The sequence below is a fragment of the Oryctolagus cuniculus genome, chromosome 6, assembly GCF_964237555.1.
Source record: "Oryctolagus cuniculus chromosome 6, mOryCun1.1, whole genome shotgun sequence".
In the NCBI taxonomy this organism is placed as follows: Eukaryota; Metazoa; Chordata; class Mammalia; order Lagomorpha; family Leporidae; genus Oryctolagus; species Oryctolagus cuniculus.
This window is the reverse complement of record NC_091437.1, coordinates 16,719,131-16,740,323: the sequence shown is the minus strand read 5'-3', so window position 1 is coordinate 16,740,323 and position 21,193 is coordinate 16,719,131. Positions and strand designations below refer to the sequence as shown.

General features: G+C 46.2%; 1 protein-coding gene across 2 annotated transcripts in view; it reads right to left on the bottom strand.

Moving 5' to 3' along the window:
• The window catches only part of CTXN3 (cortexin 3), a 70,813-nt gene extending 49,949 nt beyond the window's left edge, over window positions 1–20,864 (bottom strand). For both annotated transcript variants that reach the window (XM_051843379.2, XM_051843378.2), the window contains exon 1: window positions 20,484–20,864. The gene's annotated coding sequence lies outside the window, so the exon portion shown is untranslated. The remainder of the gene's footprint in view (window positions 1–20,483) is intronic.
• Between the last annotated feature and the right edge of the window lie 329 nt (window positions 20,865–21,193).

Sequence of the window (21,193 nt, the reverse complement as noted above, 5' to 3'; positions counted from 1 at the left end):
GTCACAGCAGTTTAGGGAGTCAACCAGCAGATGGAAGACCTTTTGCTCGTCTGTAACTCTGCCTCTAAATAAATAAATAAAAACTTCTAAAAAGTCATTCATTTACAGTACTACTTGTTCAGTGTAAGATACTGTAAACTTCCTCAATGTTCAAGCACAGGAGATTATTGAATAACCTATTGTACTACATACAGTGGAATGCAACACAACTACTACAAAGAATGAGAAACCTCCATAAACTGCTAGGCATTTTCAGGAGATATTAAGTGGGGAAAGCAACATACAAGAGAACACATGTGTAATGCTAAATGTGCATAATAAAGAAGAGAAAGTAGGAAAAGTTTACATCTGTTTTCTTATCATTTAAAAAAATCAAACACAACACAACACTTAAGAACAGCGAATCCAGAAGACGGCGAAGTTGGCCAACAAGAGTGGTGCTGTTAGAAGGCGTACAGGAAGGAATGATGTTTCCCTGAGTATATCATTTTGCACAGCTTTGACTTTGGAGGCAAAGTAATATCCTACACATCCAACACTAAAATTAAAGCAGTGAGGACAAGGAAAAGAACCTGAAACAAATGAACCTAATTCTGTTATCAAATGAAGACCATGCACACAGAGAAAGGAAGGGAGGGAGGGAAGGTGGGGAAAAAAGTTATCAGATATGACAAGAAAAAAACTCATCAGGACACATAGTTCAACTTCAATTTCAAGTCGACGTACTTTGGGAAGTATAGTTTGACCTGTACAACAAGTCCCCCAGGTTCCCCACTTCCCATTTCTGTTGCCTCAGGTGTACCAGTTAGCAGCAGCCACGTGGACCTTGCTGTGTCTTTGAGATGCCTCCGTTTCCCACCTCAGGGCTCTGCACAGGCTCCCAGAACTCTTCCCCTCCACTGCGACAGGATTCAGGCAAAGGTCACCGTAGTTGAGTGGACTGGCCTGCCTACCACTCTCCTGGTTCCTCTTTCTCTCATTACTTCATTACTGGAAGAGATACATAATCTCTGGATTCAACCACAGATTCAACACTGCTAATGGGAAATATCTAGCAAAAAATGTGTGTCTGTACTGAAGATGTACAAACTTTTTTTTTCTTACCATTACCCTCTAAACAATACGAGTGAAACAACTTTGTACATAGCACTTGCTTTGTACTGAGTATTATAAGGAATCAAGAGATGACTTCCAGCGTATGGGATGGTCGCATAGATTACATGCGAACACTGCACCACTTTATACAGAGAACTTGAGCATCCTTAGATTTTGGTATCCCCAGAAGCCCTGGAACCAATCACCCATGGGTACAAAGGGAACAACGGTATACAGTGTATGTATTGTATGTGTCTACGTGTCTGTGACCACGTCACATACTTTGTAAGAACTCAACGATGATTTCATAAACAAAGTGGCGGTATAGGTTGTGTCACTTGAGTAAGTACAGATGCAGTGGCCCTGGCCCCCAGAAAACATGATTTCCCATTCATCATTCACATAAAGGGACTTCCTTTTTGAAGCCTAGAACCTAAAAACCTGTCAGGAAACTCAGCAAAATCATTGAGAGAGAGGTGCTTTGCCCCGAGCTCTCTGTGACTCATCAACTCCACTTCAAAGGTTTGGAGGAGCTATTTTTCTTCCAGCTACAGCTCTTCCATTTAAAATGGTCAACCCAGGTCTCATTTCGTATTTTCTCCTGGACAGGGATGTGAAGGTCACCCACTTAGCAAACTCTTCAGTTCATGCAAAATGCATTTAGAAGCAGCAACTAAGGCAATAAAAAAGTGAAGATGAATTGAAGTTATTTATATTCAGTGAAAATGTGATGGAGGAGTAAGGTAAGAAAAATGTGTTCCTGCAGCAGGAATGCTTTATATTATACGTGGGGAAGGAATGTCCACCGGCCACAAACCACCAGCCACGACTACAGCTTCACTTCTTCCCAGCAGTGACTGGGCCGGGCCATAGACAGATGAGGGGAGAGCAGCTGTGCCTAGGGTGCTTCCAAAGCAGAAGTAGCAGCGAGGAGCTGAGGGGAAACCCAAAGCCGTCTCGTACAGAGGGACATGGTCTCAAAGTGACAGCCGGCAAGGAAACAGGAGTGCGGTTAGCTGTGGCACTCCATACAGTCTGGTCCTGTTTCAAGTCTGAGTTACACAATAAAGACACAAACGCGCTTTCCTGGGCTTAGATGTAAAAAGGTGACCATCAGCCCTCTCTAGCCCATGTTCAGCTCATGTGGAAATGCAAATGTCCCCTCCACTGGTCAAAAGCTAACCTTTCTGAACGATATCTTTCCCTCTGACCCAGTGGAGAAGCTTAGCTGTTGAAGCTTCCACCAGCTGGAAATAATCTTGATACTACTCCCAAAGAAAAATGTGTCACCCCTGTAACTTCTCTGTTTTTATTTTCTGGGTCACAAACGACAAACAGAAAAATACTAACATTCGACTTGCTTGGATATACACATTTAGCTTGGGTTCACATCCTTGATGTGAATCTCTGTGTGCTAGAAATTAGCCACAGGTGTGTATAAGCAGCAGCCGCCTCCAGCTCTATTGCATCGACAGTGTCCGGGTGAGCGGCCTCAGCATCTTGTTAAAAACTATAATTTATTCATAGGGTGGGTTGCCAAGCTTCATTATTCCGAAAGTCACTGTAAGCCTACCAAAAATGAGTTTAATGAAAATTTGAGCCATCTTCTTCATGACTCAAGGATTTAACTTTTAATCTTTGTGTAACTGAATATGTCCAGGCAATTAATTTGCACTGCCCAAGTGTTCTTTTTGACTCAAAATAAATGGATTTTTGTATCATTTAACAACACAGCATTTTTCACACTACTGCTCATGAAATCAATTTAGTGGGTCATGACAAGTACTTTCTTAATACAATAAAACAGAAAACAGAAGAGTTATAGGAAGAGCAAATTTTCCATGAAACCTTTACTCCAAGATTATATACATATGTAATTGTAGTATTCATATGACCTAGAATACACTAGAAAATGTTGTTCTTAATGTGATCACAGTAAAAAGTATGAAAGCCTCTGATTATCTGCATTTTCAACAACAGCAGGTACTAATAATAGATAACAACCAATTCTCAGAATACCTGAGAAAGAAATACCACTATCCATATGAACTAGCTTCAACACAGGCACTCAAAAACAATGTTGCTCAAGAAAAACATGGACTTTAATGCGAAGAAAATACACTTATGACTGTCTGAAACTCAAATCCCTAACTTGATTTATAAGGACAGAAGCAAGCAAACAAACCAAATAAAAATTTCTCATTTACCTTAAAAAAAAAAAAAGAATGGGCATTGTTGGCATTTTTTTTAACTTTTATTTAATGAATATAAATTTCCAAAGTACGATTTATGGATTACAATGGCTTCCCCCACATACCGTCCCTCCCACCCACTACCCTCCCCTTTCCCACTCCCTCTCCCCTTCCATTCACATCAAGATTCATTTTCGATTATCTTAATATACAGAAGATCAGCTTAGTATACATTAAGTAAGGATTTCAACAGTTTGCTCTCACACAGAAACATAAAGTGAAAAATAATAGATGATTTTTTTTTTAATGATGATGAAATCAGATCAGACCTATTGTCATGTTTAATCCCAGTGAGAGTCAAGTTGGGAGTTGATAATTTCTTTTTTTTTTTTTTTTTTTTTTTTTTACAGAGGATCAGTTTAGTATGCATTAAGTAAAGATTTCAACAGTTTGCACCCCCATAAAAACACAAAGTGAAATATATTGTTTGAGTACTCGTTATAGCATTAAATCTCAATACACAGCACATTAAGGACAGAGATCCTACATGAGGAGTAAGTGCACAGTGACTCCTGTTGTTGACTTTACCAATTGACACTCCTGTCTATGGCATCAGTAATCTCCATATGCTCCAGTCATGAGTTTCCAAGGCTATGGAAGCCCTCTGAGTTCTCCGATTCTTATCTTGTTTAGACAAGGTCATAGTCAAAGTGGAGGTTCTCTCCTCCCTTCAGAGAAAGGTACCTCCTTCTTTGAAGACCTGTTCTTTCCACTGGGATCTCACTCGCAGAGATTGTTGGCATTTTAAGAACTACGTTCAACTATTTTAGTAAAAATTTTATAACAATGAGATGCTAACATAACGAGGTCTTTCCAGGGCTTATTTCACAATGACAGCACCTATGGTGAGTCCTCAGAAGAGGGAATGACATGTCTGGCACCCTCGTGAGTACGTCATGGATCGGTACTGGTGGGATGCTGTCCTAATCTCTTTCCTTCTTCAAGAACCAGCAACGGTCACTTGCGCTACAACCCCACAGAGTCACACTGTGGAAGGTGAGCAGCTCAGAACAAAACCTCAGCTTGGGGACTGCTCTGGGACTGAATGAAAAGTGTGGAGCTCCTGTGGGTCCCATGGGCCGTGCTGACTGAGAGAACCTCTCGAGGCCCATGGAGATGACCTCCTGACCTCTGAAACCACCTTGGGTGTTGGGTGGACACAGAGCAGCCACAGACTGTAGCCATTCAGTTCATTTTGCCCTCTGTTACCCAGACCACCGGTGACGGTTGCTAGCAGTGTTTGGGGAACTCAGTGGCCCCTCTGTCACTCCCAAGTACTCTTTCCTTGCATGCCCCCAACTTTTTAGTTAGAAGATCAGTATAGAATGTGGCATCTGAGGAAGAACTGGACAGTTGAGAAAGCCATCTGCATCTTGATTTAATGCTTCTGAAACAGTCCCAGCGTAAAAATTAATCTAGTCCCATCCATAAGAACATTTGGAATTCATTGACCGGCCTCGAGAAACCTTGACAAGTCATTTTCAAAATGGCACAGACTATAAATGCAAAATGGAAAATGTTGTTTTTGCTGGGAAGAAGTCCAAAAAGAGTAAAGCGCTCCTAGAATTTATACCACAGCATCTAGATCTTTCCGCCCTGGTTTTCTCTCGCACGCAGTGAAGTAAGTTTCAATGCTAAGTTCCTAAGTCCAAACGCCATAAATAACCCTTCACCGGCGAAGCCTGTGAGACGAGGTGGCGTAAATATTAGAAACATGCTAGTGGATATACTTCTACGGTTCCTTTCACACCTCTTTCCCAGATACGAGAAAAGAGTCTGCCGACTCCAGGGCCTCTGCTTCGGTGTTGAACGGAAACCTGGCAAAAGTTGTTCAAAGGGTCACAGAGCTTTTGTATGTGAGGGGCTGTGCCCCCAGCGCTGTCACATCTTAATCTCCGGGACTTACTCTCTCACATCACAAAGATGGACTTGGCAGGTGTGCATCAGCTAAACACGCCAAGACTGGGAGATCATGACTGTGCTTACAGGAGACATGCACAAAAGTCGAAGTCAGAGATGGAAACCAGAAAGGCCCAAGGAGGGGTCGGAGCGGGCAGAAGATAACTCACAACTGTTTCTGGAGGGGAGGAAGGAGCCAAGAGCCCAGGAGCGCAGGAGCCTCCAAGCTGGCAAAGGCAAAGAAGTAGATAGTCCCCTGAGAACCTCCAGGAGGAGGGAGGCTGGCCAACACCCTGCACTCATCCCTGAGCCCGACTCCAACTTCCGCCCTTCCCAGTAGGACAACAGTAGATCTGCATCCGTTAGCTGCTGTGTTGGTGACATTAACTACAGCAGCAGCAGCAGGAGGAGACTAACACCTTCCCCAAGCTCCTAGGAACAAAGGACATAAACCGAGGGGACCCTCTTGTCTCACTTTGTCTTTGGAGTGATTGTTTGATTCTTAGAACAATTACAGGGTCCTCAGCCCAACTCAAACAGGTCTTGGCCTGACACTTCTCACCATCTTCATCAGATTCCACTCATTCCATAGTGAGAACTGGAGGGTGACAAATTTCCTCACTTTCCCAAAAAATGTGACAGATTCCAGGATGAGTTGTATAGAACTTTCTACAATGTAGGGGGAAAGGATGGGTTTGGTTTTTGCTTCTCTCTCTTCCTGTCTATTAAATGACCAGGTCATTGTCCATATTGAATATACACTTTCCTATTTATTTAGAACTTAATCAAGTGCCACAATTGAAGTGTACCTTGACTACATTTCAACAAATAAGGTTATTTATTTATTTTAAATTAGACTTGGTAAAATATTTTCTCCACCATTAAAACTTCAAGAACAAATCTTGGCTGAACTCATCAAGATATTTTTTTCTCCACACTACTTTTTCTTCTGATTTTAGAATGTATCACTACATACAGGGCTCTTGGTGTCATATCCACTTAAGTCAGTGGCTCTTCAAACTAGGAAGTGTAAAATATAAATAACACATACTTGTGATTTTCTATTAATGTTGGACTTTTTATGTCACAAAAATAAAATAGAAAGCAAAGCCCATGGAAAATGCTCTGGGGTTTGCTATTTCTGCAATAATATCAACGAGCGAAGCAGAACGCTCAGGTGCAGTGAAAGTGCCTAGAAAACATAAAGAGAAATCCCCAATCATCCAACACGCGTTAAACTTGAAATATGAAAATCCAATCCAAGAGGTTGCAGGAAACTATATGGGAGGTGATTATTTCGTCTTATCCTGGCTGTAAGCTTCTCTTTTACAAGTGAGACTTGGCCCCAGAGTAAAATACAGCCTGAGGTACAGGAGTTCACGGAAGAAAGCACTCATCCCGAAACTCATCCCGAAAACTTGCAAATAAAAAAGGGCCACACAGCAAGCTGGCAGTGAAATGAGAAACAACCTCTCAGAGAAAGGTCAAGAGATACGTGGAGTGAAAACTCTCCAGGGAACTGTCACTTTCGGAAAAGGAAAAATGACAACGTGACAAATCTGAGAGACTCTAGGGAAGCACAAAGGATGGGGCGGTATTGACAAGCACAGACTAGAACCTCCTGCCTTCTTCCGCGGAGAGGTCACTCAAGGTCATTCCCTGGGAATCCCTTAGGAGATCTCCCCTAAATAGAAACAGGCAAGGGTGGGGGGAGTTGGCCCAGATCATGGCCAGGTGGGAAGCCGGAGTCTCCCGACCAAAGGTATAGCTGTGAGAGCACAGATCCGGGCTCTCTGAGCTGGCACCCCCTGGCCCCAGTTGTGTCACCCAAGCTCCCTGAGGATTTTTTCTTCGGTATTAAGAATAAAAGTGCACAGCAGTGTCACGACAGCCGATCTCATCATGATTTCCTGAGGAACAACAACCGAGCTTACATCCCCACTCCACACACGCTCACAGTAAAGAGCTGGGAAGCCATGTCCCAGGTGCTGGCACTTCGTCGTGTCTTATAGGGAGCTCAGCTCTTCCCTAGCCCGGGTCTATGAAAACCTCTACTGCTGCGACTCAGTGGTGCTCCAAGGCCCCCAGCCCAGCCTAGGGGCATGAGACTAAACTATGTCCTGATGACATCAAGGTCACAAAGGTCAAGAAGCCTTTGAGCTCATCCTGAATCTCTTTTTTCAAAAGAGGAAATGGGCAGAATTCATGATACATTTTAGTTAACTGAATACATCCCAAAGGAGTATCAACTCAACTTGTACTTCTCAAAATGTGTGTCTATTTTTCTAACACTCCATCCAGCTGGCCACACTTAAGTGCCCAGGAACCTCACAGGGCTGATGGCCCCCATATTGAATAGCATGGCTCCATGGGATGAAGAGACACTGAAGATTAGGGAGACGAAGGGCTGGGCTCAAGGGTTACTCCAGATAAACACTCTGGTGGACCTGACAGGTGACCACAGAGCAAGTGCAGAAGCGGGAGAAAGGACTGAAGACACAATGTTTGAGAGACGTTGAAGACCTGAGTGTCAACAACAGCAGAGGACATGGGAGAGAAATGTCCAGGAGATGGGATCAGCAGGACCTAGTGATTGGATGGAGTAGAGGGAGAGAAACAGTGTAGGAAGCCTCTTGAATTTCAAAACCCATGACCAGGTCAATAATTCTGCAATCTGTTTAGACTAACCTGAAAATAAAGCGAGTTAGGGACAAGATGAGCTGGGCTGGGGGCCGGCGCCGTGGCTCACTTGTACTTGGGTCTGGCCTCTGCCTGTGGTGCTGGCATCCCATATGGGTGCTGGTTCTAGTCCCAGCTGCTCCTCTTCCAGTCCAGCTCTCTGCTGTGGCCCAGGAAGGCAGTGGAGGATGGCCCAGGTGCTTGGGCCCCTACACCGCATGGGAGACCAGGAAGAAGTACCTGGCTCCTGGCTTCAGATCGGTGCAGCACGCCGGCTGTAGCGGCCATTTGGGGGGTGAACCAACAGAAGGAAGATCTTTCTCTCTGTCTCTCTTCTCTCTCACTGTCTAACTCTGCCTGTCAAATAATAAAAAAGTCACTCTTTGAAAGTGTACAATTCAGTGGAAGATTGTCTTATTAAAAAAAATATGATGTGGGTAGCAAGGATACACTATTTTTGAACATGATGGATTTGAGTTGCCTGGGTGGTTTCCACTTGGAGATGTCCAGCAAGCTTTTAGCTATGGGGGTCTGAACAGCAGGAGAAAGGCTGGGTCTGGGCATCCAGACACACAGATTTAGAAGTCTTCCACGAACACCAAGAGTGCTTCTGACAACCTCTGAACAATCGTGATTCAAGGAACGGATGGCTGCAAGAGAGTCTAAGAGAAAGACCACAGGGGAGTAGATGGAAGGATAAAAGACAATGCAGGGGGATGTGCTGTCACAAGTGAGGGGAAAACAAAGTCTCACGGAGAATGTCAACTGTGTCAAGTCAGGCCCCTTCAGTCCATCAGCTCTGGCAACAAGACACCTGCCAATGCAGTTTTAGAAAACAGCAGTAGATGATGCCATAGACAGGAGTGTCAATTGGTAAAGTCAACAACAGGAGTCACTGTGCACTTACTCCTCATGTGGGATCTCTGTCCTTAATGTGCTGTGTATTGAGATTTAATGCTATAACGAGTACTCAAACAATATATTTCACTTTGTGTTTCTATGGGGGTGCAAACTGTTGAAATCTTTACTTAATGTATACTAAACTGATCCTCTGTAAAAAAAAAAAAAAAAAAAAAAAGAAAGAAATTATCAACTCCCAACTTGACTCTCACTGGGATTAAACATGACAATAGGTCTGATCTGATTTCATCATCATTTAAAAAAAATCATCTATTATTTTTCACTTTATGTTTCTGTGTGGGAGCAAACTGTTGAAATCCTTACTTAATGTATGCTAAACTGATCTTCTGTATATTAAGATAATCGAAAATGAATCTTGATGTGAATGGAAGGGGAGAGGGAGTGGGAAAGGGGAGGGTAGTGGGTGGGAGGGACGGTATGTGGGGGAAGCCATTGTAATCCATAAATCGTACTTTGGAAATTTATATTCATTAAATAAAAGTTAAAAAAAAAAAAGAAAGAAAGAAAACAGCAGTAGAAACCAGACTGCCAAAGGTCAAAGGCTGACAAGGAAATGAGGAATGCAAGACTATTCACTGAACAGGCATGGCTCAGAAAGGGAGAGGGGAAGCTAGGAGCAAGAAGAGGTTTACCACTGAGAGAGGCCTTAGTTTTCAAAGACAGGAGTGGGTACACAGAGAGACAGTTGTGAAAAGCAGAATGGAAAGTGGAGCAGCACCACTGTCTCCCTGTCCCACTGAACACAGAAACAAGATCCCTGCAATAAGGCAGGCAGGGTCTAGGCAGAGAAAGGGTTAACATTTTGAGATCACCACTGAGAGGAATGGGAGAGCAATCAGGCCAGACCCAAGTACAAAGACCGTCCAGAAATTCTGGGCATCCACATGGGAATCGTGATTTTCTCTAGCTGTCCTGAGATCCCAAAGAATGAACGCAGAGGACATGGAGTTAGCATTGATCCAGACTTGAGTTGGGTGCAGCTAAAGGACAGGCTTACAGGGAGATGAGGGCTTTCATGAGTCAGTGGCTGTGACTGTCCACGTGGAGCCCCAGAGAAAGCAGGACGGGGAGGGAGCGGCTGACAGCCCAGCTGAAAATGAAGGGTTACAAACCACAGTGCAGCTCAAGGAGCTTATAAAGACGACACTGGAATGAGCAAGAGGGAGCTGGTAGGATGGACGGTTCTGACACTGGGGGGCAGGTGTTGCAGGTGTGTGGTGCAGTGGGTTAAGCTGTGGACTGGGATGCCAACTTCCCATATCAGAGTGCAGGGGATCAAGTCCCGCCTCCGCTTCTGATCCAGTTTCCTGCTGACGCACAAAGAGAGGCACCAGGAGACAGCTAAAGCAGTTGGCTGTGGGAGGAGGCTTCAGCTGAGTCCCAGGTTCCTGGCTTTGGTCTGGCTCAGCCCCGACTGTTGCAGGCATTTGGGGAGTGAACCAGCAGACAGAAGATTTCCTTCCTTCTATCACGGAGTCTTACGAATAATTAGAAATCAAATAAAACTCTGGTGCTCTGGGTAATTGAAGATCTAAAGTGTGACCCTGGGAAACAATGGCTGAAGAGAAGTGCACCTGCAGATACGCTGAATCAGAAGGACTAAGAACAGAAAACCAAATCTGGGCCAGGTTGACCTTACTGGAACTGCTGTCTCCAGGTCAAGGACAGGATGTGAGCAGAAAGAAGACTGTGGACCAGTTCCAACTTCTCAGTAAGCAGAGAAGAATGGCAGGATTTACAGGAATGAAAACACACACAGGGCTTACAAGTGGACTGCATGCACTTGACACAGCATGGACAAGTAAAGACTTGAGTCAGTGCTGCTCCACCTCCGCGTCCCATTCTGCTTTCTACACATGTCCCGCTCTGTACCCCTCCTGTCTTAGAAAACTAAGGCCTCTCTCATCATTAAATGAGATGTCTGAACCCCAGTACAGGGGAGCTGGGTCCCCACTGCGCTCTGTTCACCACAGGAAAGATGGGTACTTGGACTCCTTTCCTAAAACAGGACGTGGTGTGGGAAGCCAAGGCATGGAGGAGAGGTTCTTGACGTTGTAAAGACACATGTTTACCACACCGTGGCGCTCCACGGGGAAAGTGGGAAGGAGAACAGTGGAGGAAGGCCAATTTCTGAGGAAAGCGACAGGAAGACGTCAGAGAGGCATTGGGGAAACTTTTATTTTGGCTTTAAACAGAAACAAAAAAAAAGGGTAACAGGAAGGATGGGATCAGCCGGGTGTGGGGTTCCAGTGGAACCTGGATATCTCTGGGCAATACTGGAAGCAACACCTTTCTTCTTTCTTTTGCACCCCTTTCTTTTGCCATTTTTCGTTTTCCCTGTTAACCTAGGCTTTGAAGGTACTAGGGGAAGCATCCAGACGCGTATCAGCACCACTGATTATACTCCCAAGACTCGCCCTTGGTGAGCTTCTAGGCACTAGGACAAACAATGCTTGGACCCAGGGAGCTCCTGACTTGGAATCAGTCAGAGACTAAACTGAGGACAGTTGTGAGGGTTGCGATAAATATACAAACCTATCTTCCAACTCGGTACTCCGGCCTCAAAAAGACACAGAGTTGAGAAGCCTTTCTTTAGAGAGGCAAACATGTAATAACTGCCCAACAATGAAAATTATTCTCTTTTCATACATCCAGCATTGGAACATAGTTTAAAATATACAGATAGCCATCATGTAACCACTGGAAGATAGCTTCATATCTTTGAGGTTTTAATCACTTCTTTTAAAAGCTATTTTTAAAGATGTGCTGCACTAGAATACAATGTCATTCTCACATAGCAGTTTTCCATCAAGTGCTTTTTTTTTCTTTAAGTTGTGAAAACAACATTGATTATACTGCCAAGCACTGCTAAAAAATGTTCTGCATCATAAAAGCCTTCGGAGTCCCATTTATTATCATCTGAATTGTATAGCGTACACTTGATAGCAACATATTGTAAATTAAACAGGCTTTCCTATCCCAACCAAAAGATGTTATAATAAAACAATTCAGAAGCTTTTTGAAAAGCATGATTTGGAGGATTCCTAATCTAAACCTCATCTCTCTGTTCCCTCAGAACAAATGCCGACTGTGGGCTCGCCTCCACAACGCTGTCCAGCAGGGTGCGGCAATCACGCTCCCCCAGAGCGGCCTCCGAAGAATGAGATGGAATGACAAGGGCGCTGAAGATGTCTGAATCCCGTCAGCAAAGAGCAAAACCCTCAGGCACGAGCTGGGTTCTGCTTCCTGCATTTCACCATACAGAAGTATTCGTGTTTTGCTCTCAGGAAACATCAACTCAACACCATGCAAACAAACCCATTAGTGCTCATCAGACTAATCCGGCTATGTGTTCCACTCAGAGCTAACACGATTTCCCTGACATCAAAGTGAACACCAGGCTTGAACCTGAATTTGAGGCCCATACCCCCAGGGTGGTGACTGCATGTTTTCATCTAAGGCAGGGGAAGCCAGTAGTACTTCTGCCACCACAATGCCGAAAACACAACACTGACTTCGCTGTTTGCTAGCGCCTTGGCAAGAAAGGGAACTGCTGAGCTCTGTGCCTTCTGGTCTGTAAAACATAGGCTGAAAATCAACAAATACTACTGCGGAATTCATTCAACTGGCTTTGGAGACCAGGAATAGCTCTGATTAACCAGTGTCTCCTCTGCCTTCATACACAGTACTTGGGAGAAGATGCGACACTGCATTGCCTATCTATGTCTAGTTCCTTATAATGGTATTCTGCACTGAACTTCTACTCACTGAGCATATATGTACATAAAATATATGTGAGGAGATATGAGTTAGATCATTATTTTGAAGGTCTTTCTCACTGGATTAATTCCCACCAGACTTGTAAATGTCCCATGCTACATGGTCTTACAGATGCGGTCTCTCCTCCCCAACCACCAGACTCCACATCCCTGTTCCAAACAGAACATGGAAGGCTTCTGAGGCTTCCAGTCTGTATGGGGTGGGGTGGGGGGCCTCACCTGTGAGGCCCCAAGCCTCTGTGTATGAGGTGCCAGGCCATGAGGCGGGTCAAGCAAAGCCAGAGAGAGGGACCACATGGAGAGGAGGCCCTGGGAGTGCAGCGTGGCCAGTCCCCAGCTACTTCAACCACCATCTGATGGTATGCACACAGTACCCTCCAAGAGAACCCCACCCCCCAGCCAAGCCACTGAGGGATTCCTCACACACAGACATCCTGAGTAATAATAGGTTACTTTCCTTGTTGTAAGCCACCAACTATGGGGAGTAACAAGTTACCCAGGCTCTGCTAACAGGAGCAAACTTCTACCTCCTACCTTGATTAAGGAGCCTCTTCACCATCAGTCTGGCCTTGTGCTGCTTCGATTCTCTCTCCACGTCTGCCCATCCTATCAGAATCAAGCAATCCAATGCCCCAGGTGAAAAGAATGTGACTGTTGAGGGTTCACAGCCTTGCCCGAGGCACCCCACCCCAGGGAGAGCCTGCCTCCAACGACTGGGTGTTGCCGCCACACAAACCCCTGGCCCCCTGCCCTAATCACAGGTCCCCAACTGCTGGCAGGATAGGCTAAGGCCTCAACCTCAAACACCTGACGCTCAGTTTCATCTCCTACTCATTCTTGTTGCTCTTAGTCCCTCACAGGTGTTTTTCCCAAGCATGTGCCTCAATAACCTGCTGCACACAAATCTCTATTTCAAAAACAGTTTACAGATAACCTAAGATGCTCCAAGGTTAACGATCAATGGGAAAAAAGGGGTAAAGTCAGACCCAGAGATACTGTAATTCCCTGGGCTTTCCAGCAGGCGGCAGTAATCTGCAAAGATGCATTGATTCTGGCAAAAACCGGAACAAAGTCTCTGATCACCACATGCAGACTGATGGTCTTACAGGCATCCTTTGTGTGTGCTGCACTTGCTGAGCATGGGCTAACTGATCCGATCACAGCCTGGGTGACCCTTTGGAAGGTGTGACTGTATGACATTTCAGAAGATCATGTATTAAAAATGAACCCACAGTTAGATGGACTTCCAACAGTAATTAAACACTGGAAACAAGACCACAGCCCACTGTTGGTCCTGTGGCTGAAGAGAAGCCGCCACTGGCTTCTGTGACTCTGAGGAAGAAGGCTTTTCAACCAAGTTTCTGGGTCTTGACAATGCCACTTCCATTTCTCCTGCAGGTGGGAGTTACATCTCTGATTTTATCCACCAATCACCTTCCGCAAGTGATTCATGTATGGCCTGGAGTCATTTCACAAGGGCTGTGAAAGGAAAGATAGGGTTCAGAAATCATCACTACAGGCTGAGGATGGAGACAGCCCAGTGATTTAAACCATAGGATATTTTTATTTTTCAAACCAGGTCCTATTTTCTACTTGAGGCATTTTATAATCAATTCGTGAAGATGAACTGCAAGCTTTTTTTCTAATTTGTCCTTCTTGTCTGGGTGGGCTCCTCCACCTCTTCACCTGAGCACAGCTAGTAAGAGGAACTACTGACTGCTCAAAAGTCTCAGAAGCCTCCTCAGAGTGCTGCACTAGCACTAAAGACAATCGTAAAGTGAATGGGAGCGCACATCTGTTGGCTTCCGACGATCCGCACCGGGTAGCATGGGATGATTCTGTGCTGCCAAGGAAGGTAGGATTGTTTTAATACTAAAATTAAGTGACTCCAAGCCATCCATCTACATAGGAGAGGAGTGTTTCTCCCATCCCTGGAGTCTTCCTTCCAAAAAGAAGCCCCAAGAAGCAGAGGTATTTGCTCAGCTAAAGGAACCAGTTTTGATGACAAGCCCTTCCAGGAAAGAAAAGCAGACGCCTTCCCCAATCAGCCAACTGGCTCATGCTCTAAATCTCCGGTGATGTGTTTCCTCGGACTTACCCCTAAGGGTAAAGCTAAAAACTTGCCATAAGACTTCAGATCCCATTAAATTGGCAGGTACTAATACCACCTTACTAGTTAAAGTGATCAGCTTAAATTCATAACTGATCATAAAGAAAGGAATAAGTGTCAAAGGAATCACATAAATAAGACCAAGTGTTTGCTAATAATAATAGAATTTAAAAAGGAGAGAATGTTCCAAACATGGGAAGCAGGCCACACAGCAGACTCATAGAATGGCAAACACCCTAAACAGCACTCTAGCCTCAGAATCAGCCCTTAAGGCATTCAGATCTGGCTAAAAAGTCCATGAGGGCATTTCAGGCATGGAAAGCCAAGACACTGTGGCAAAAAAAATGACCTACATGAAAGATCTCTGTGAGTGAGATCCCAGTGGAAAGAAGGGGCCATCAAAGAAGGAGGTACCTTTCTCTGAAGGGAGGAGAGAACTTCCACTTTGATTATGGCCTTGTCTAAATAATTTCATTATTTGTAGACTCAAGAAGCTTCCATAGCCTTAGCAGCTCATGACAAGAGCATGGGGGGATCACTGATGTCATACATAAGAGTGTCAATGGTCACTGTGCACTTGCTGCCTATGTAGGGCCTCTGTCCTTCATGTGTTGTACTATGAGAATTAATGGTAAAACTAGTCTTCAAACAGTACTTTATACTTTGTGTGTCTGTGTGGGTGCAAACTGTTGAAATCTTTACTTAGTATAGAGCTGATCTTCTGTATATAAAGACAATTAAAAATGAATCTTAATGAAGAATGGGATGGGAGAGGGAGTAGGAGGTAGGATGGTTTGGGGGTGGGAGGGCGGGTATGGGGGGAAAAACTGCTATCATCTAAAAGTTATACCTATGAAATTTATATTTATTAAATGAAAGCTTTCTAAAAAAAAAAAACCAACTCCAGTGACAATCATTGCCCTGGTGCCAGAGTTATCCTTGCCTGCAGAACACATCACAGCCGGTCTGCCCAAGCTACCCTTACCAGTTTCCCCCATTCAGGGGAGAACAGTGTCAGTGTCTTGCTGAACTAAGTTTGCTGTCAGGGCTCTAGAGACACAACTTCCTACCCTACTCAAAGTCAGTCACCCTCTCCAGACCACTCACGAGGCCCGGTTACTGGGTCAGAGTGTCCAGTCATCCAATACATGATCTTCTCAGAACTGCACTCCTGGCCTAACCTCCCCTTACCACCCTGGCTGGATTAGAGTTCTGTATTTGGAAAATCAATCTACAGCACAGCTCCACTAGCAGCATAGGCCAGGATCCACAGAATCAGTGGTGCTGCTGACAGCCCGGCCTCCTCCAAGCCACAGGACATCAACTACCTCACTGTGCATTTCACTCCACCCTCCAGGCCCAGGGCCCACCGAGTGCTGACTTAGCAAGATCCTCAGTCTGCCACCTGACCCTCTCATCTGTTAGCCTACATTCAGAATCTTGAACCACTATCCCAACACACAAAGCCTTTATTTCCATGTCAACTACAGGCAGGTAAAGACAGTCTTAAAGTAATGTCGTTGCACAAGGTTTCTCGGGTTCAGCCCCCCTGGGTCCCAGGGACTCGAGCCTCGCCCTCTCTGATATACAGCCTGACACCGCTCAGGATTGCTAGCGCGGTTCTGCATGTGCCCTCAGAAGCACTCCCATCAGTCTTCAGAGCCATCACTGCTCATAGAAGAGCCGTCTCGAGCCATGGCGGTGCCCACGTGTTGCTTCTCGTGGCTAACCATTCTCAGCCATCATTAGCAATAATGATGAGGCACTGGGATGTACACCAGAGGGGGTGGCCTCTGCAGCTCCCACCTGGCCAGTGTGCTGGCATGTGAAAAGGCCCTGGTGGCTCCCAGCAGGGCCACATAGAAGCAGGCACTGTCCACACTGCAGGTGTGGTCTTCCATCAATGCCAGCTCCGGAAGCTGGGATTCCAGGCCTTGCCTTTCCAGGAGCTTGATCCTCAATTCCCTTCTGCCCCTCGCCTCGCACACAGACCAACACCCCTGGGAGCAATTGCAGATCCAGAACTCACTTTGTGAAACTCACGCAGCATGAGTCACTTCGCGCTCAGGGCATCTTCTTCCCTAGCCGGTGCCCTGGCCATCCACAGCGAGAGCCAGGCTAGCCCACCCGCTGCTTCTCCAACAAGATCACACACGCCTGGATTCTGCAGTAACCTCCCCTCCTGTAACCTGTGCTGCCAGCAGGAGGTCACATTCACCTTGCGGATTAAGGGATGGTGGATGGGGCTGGGCTCAGAGCCCCTGGATAGCGGCTGAGAAGGAGATGGTGCTGAGGCTTCTTCAAGATGACTCAACCAGCCGGCGCTGTGGCTCACTAGGCTTAATCCTCCGCCTTGCGGCGCCGGCACCCTGGGTTCTAGTCCCGGTTGGGGCGCCGGATTCTGTCCCAGTTGCCCCTCTTCCAGGCCAGCTCTCTGCTGTGGCCAGGGAGTGCAGTGGAGGATGGCCCAAGTGCTTGGGCCCTGCACCCCATGGGAGACCAGGATAAGTACCTGGCTCCTGGCTTCGGATCAGCGCGGTGCGCCGGTCCCGGCGGCCACTGGAGGGTGAACCAACGGCAAAGGAAGACCTTTCTCTCTGTCTCTCTCTCTCTGTCCACTCTGCCTGTCAAAAAAAAAAAAAAAATGACTCAATCATGTACTGAAATTGTGTGATGTAGTGGGAAGATACCAGGAGGCTTCCTGAAGAAGAGATGGGGGGTTGGCAGGCCACCACTTGGTCAGGGTTTTTTACTTCCATCCAATTCATCACCCAGTACCCCTCTGCCCTTAGGACCTTCAGCCTTGTGCAAGCTTGACTCGCAGTGTGATTACTGTGCTAAGAGACTGTCTGAGAGACCAAGCCAGCCACAGCATGATCCCTGCCTCCACAGGCCAGGGGATCTAGAGGACTTCAAAGTTCCTGGAAAAAACAATTCCAACTTTCTAAAATCCATGAAACAGAAACTGTGAGCTCTATCGCTAGGAAGTCAATTAATTAAAGTTAAGTCCACACAAACACTGCCAAAAGCCAGCTCCGGATTAAAGGATGTGAACGCACATTCCTCGCCGACCTCTTGTTACCCAGGGAGCACCCAGCAGATTTGTGGGAAGGAGCTGTGTGCTGATCTAATAGAAAGGGGTATTAACTAGCAGGCCATGGAGAGAAGGCGCTCAAAGACAGTGCTAAGCATTTAAAGTGTGTGAATTCTCCTTTCATCTTTTACTCCACAAAGCGATCATGTTCTTTCTTTTCACCCACACACGTTTCTTAAGTCCCTCCAGGACCGTCTTCAATAGGGGTATATCCAGAATGAGGAATTACTCTGAAGTTGTCTGGTCTGGGTCACTCAGCTGAGGACAGCTTCCTTTCAAGATGTTACAAGGACATAGTGCGCTTCCATTTAGTGCCAGGCACAAGGGAGTGCAGAGCCGGTGGCCGTCCCGGATGGTGGCTCCCTCACCTGCCCCATCAGCTGTCAGAGCTCAATGCCCGTCTTGGAAAGGAGAGTATCTTGTCTTCAGTCGAGCGCCAGCCTAGTAGGGGTGTTTTGTGCGGTTCTTCAGCCCTCAACTTCTCCCAGAGGTTATCACAGAGGGAGGTTCAGGGTCTGAGATTTCTCCTCTGCTTGCCATCTCCCAAATTCCTCTGTTCAAAGGTCAGGGTCAGGCTTGCGACACAGCAGCTTAAGCTGCCACTTAGGACACACACATCCGGCACTGGAGTGCCCAGGATTGAGGCCTGCCTTCACTTCTGATCTAGCTTCCTGCTAATGTGCCTGGGAGGCAACAAACGATGGCCTGAGTATACTCAAGGGGGACCTGAATGGAGTTCCTGGCTCCTGGCTTTGGCTGGTTCAGGCTTGGTGGTTGCAAGCATTTTGGAAATGAGCCAGTGGATGAAAAACAACTCTTTCTCTCTCTCTCCCTCTCTTCCTCTCCCCCACCCTCTCTCCCCCTTTCCCTCCATCACTCTGCCTTTCAAATAAACAAGAATTTTAAAAGAAAAAACAAAAGTTAATATTTAGGGGAAGACATTTGTCATAGTGGTTAAGATTCTCTCATCCCACATCTGGTACCTGGGTACCTACCTCCACTTCCTAATTCCAGCTTCCTGCTAATGCAGACCCTGCGAGGCAGATGTAATAGCTCACGTACTTGAGTTCCTGCCACCCACATGCCAGACTTGAACTGAGTTGCTGGCTCCCAGCCTTGGCTTCAACCCAGTCAGTTTTGGACATTTAAGGAATGAACCAGAAAATCAAAGTGCAACCTCCCCACACACACATGTCAAATAAATGAAATATTTTATTTAAAAGATACTCTCCAAGCAATTATTATTCATTTCTACACTATTAGAAATTATTTTAATAGGCTAAGTGAAGGAAACAGGACCCAAGGAAGGGAAGTTTAATGATGCGAGGCTCCTGTACAGAGAGTTTAAGAATGAAAAGGAGAGAAGCACTGTAGGTGAGCTAAGAGGATGGAAGAAAATGGGTTGAATTTCCATTATGCATCGCCATGAGCCAATTAAGCAGGCATTAAACCCCCAAAATGGTTAGGTGTTATTTTTGGATTTTTAAACATTAGACAACTGAAGTCGAAAGAGGTTAGTAACTCGTCCCACCACCGGCAGTGATGAGTCACGATGGCCTCATCAGCCTGCCCAGTGGCTCCCGGGCCCCCAACCCATCCCTTCTATCATGTCTTCCCAGGAAGCCACAGCCAACCAAGGTCTGTTGTGAGCTGAAGGCGTTCCCCAAAAGTTTGTGTGTTGGAAACTAACCCCCAATTCCTATGTGAATTGTATTAAGGGATGGGATCTATAGGAAGTAATTAAGATTGGATGAGGTCATGACGGTGAGGATTCTGTGATGTCATCAACAGCTCTGCGAAGAAGGCGAGAGAGACCTGAGCTAGCCCACTTGCTCATCCCATGATATCCTCTGCCGTGCTGCGATGCAGCAAGACTGGGGGCCATGCTCTGTGCTTCCCACTCTCCAGAACTGTGAGCCAAAGAAATGTCTGTTCTTTGTAAACTTCCTGATCTTTGTAAACTTCCTGATCTTTGTAAACTTCCTGGTGTGGGTATTCTGTTATAACAATAGGAAACAGACCAAGACAGGGCCCTACCACCCCTGATCCTGGGAAGGATGGTTCCAGAGCTAAATCTACAGGGGCTTGGAACTGGTTTGGTGAGTTGCTGCAAGCCTGGTTGGATATACCTTAAACATTACAGATAACTAGCATAATAATACTCTTATTTATTGAAAGAATCTACTGTACCGGACACAGTGCTAAGCCCTTCACAGGCACTGTCTTAGAGAGAAAGCAAGTTCAACAGAAGCTACCACTGTCATTAGCAGTAGGCCTCCTGGTTCTTGGAACCCCAGGGACACGCAGTCTCCCTGTGTGCTCAGCTCATGGAACCACCTTCTTGGTTGACCTGCAAACCAATGTTATTCTGTTTCTCTGACTACTAAACTCCTTCAATCCACCTTATAGAGCTCTGTGATGTCTTAAATAATAAAGTTCTCTGGTCACTGTCGTTCCAATTTTAGTATAGGTGCTGTCAAAGCCAGCACCTCTGGTCACTTTCAAACCTGATTGAGTGCAGTCTGATCTAGTCACCTAACCAACCCCAAAGCCGGCCCAGGTCAGAACCAGCACAGTGCCAGGTGCTGCGGCTGCTGGCTTCCCCGGGGGGTGCTCTCTCTACTCGGGGCTGATGCAGCCCAGACAAGACCCACCTGTTCAAGAGGACCCTCCAAGCTCCTCCACCGTGGCTGAAGAGGTAACAGTCTCCTTCTCCACAGCAAAACGAGGCATGATGTAGAGCAGGAGACGGGAACTGCCACAGCACCCACACCGGGCCCCAGGACAATGCCTAGGAAGTCCGGATCGCTCCACCGGGATGCTGCCTTCTCCGTAGCTCACCTGGCAAGTGAGGCTGGCTGAACACCTCCAGCCCCTCGTGGTTCATCCTCAGGCTGGGGCGCTGCTGAGATGAGGCTTCTGCAGTGCAGTTATGCTCCAGGGATGACCCCCAACTCTCACCTTGTAGAAAATCCTCTGCTTTGCGAGAGTCAAGGCTCCTTGTGCTGTTGGGTTCGTGAGGAGCAAACAGTACACACCCACTGCCCCCCCCCCCGCCCCCGGCTGTCACTTCTACTGACTGGGTGCAAGTCCTCACCTCCTGGGAGGAAATAGGGCCAGTGGGTTTTCACACACTTGAGGCTATGACTTTACCCTAGTTGTCATGGTGGTGGTTGTTGTTTTAGCAGTCATCTATCCTCTTCTTGCCTCTACAGTTTCTGGAATGTTATTGTATTGGGACTGGAAAGAATTTTATGATCATTCTAAACTCCTTTGAAAATGTCTTAAAGGATCCAGGATCTGCATTAGACCTGCTCTATAAAAAACTGTCCTTGTCCAGCTGTCTTCTCCCGACTTTATACAC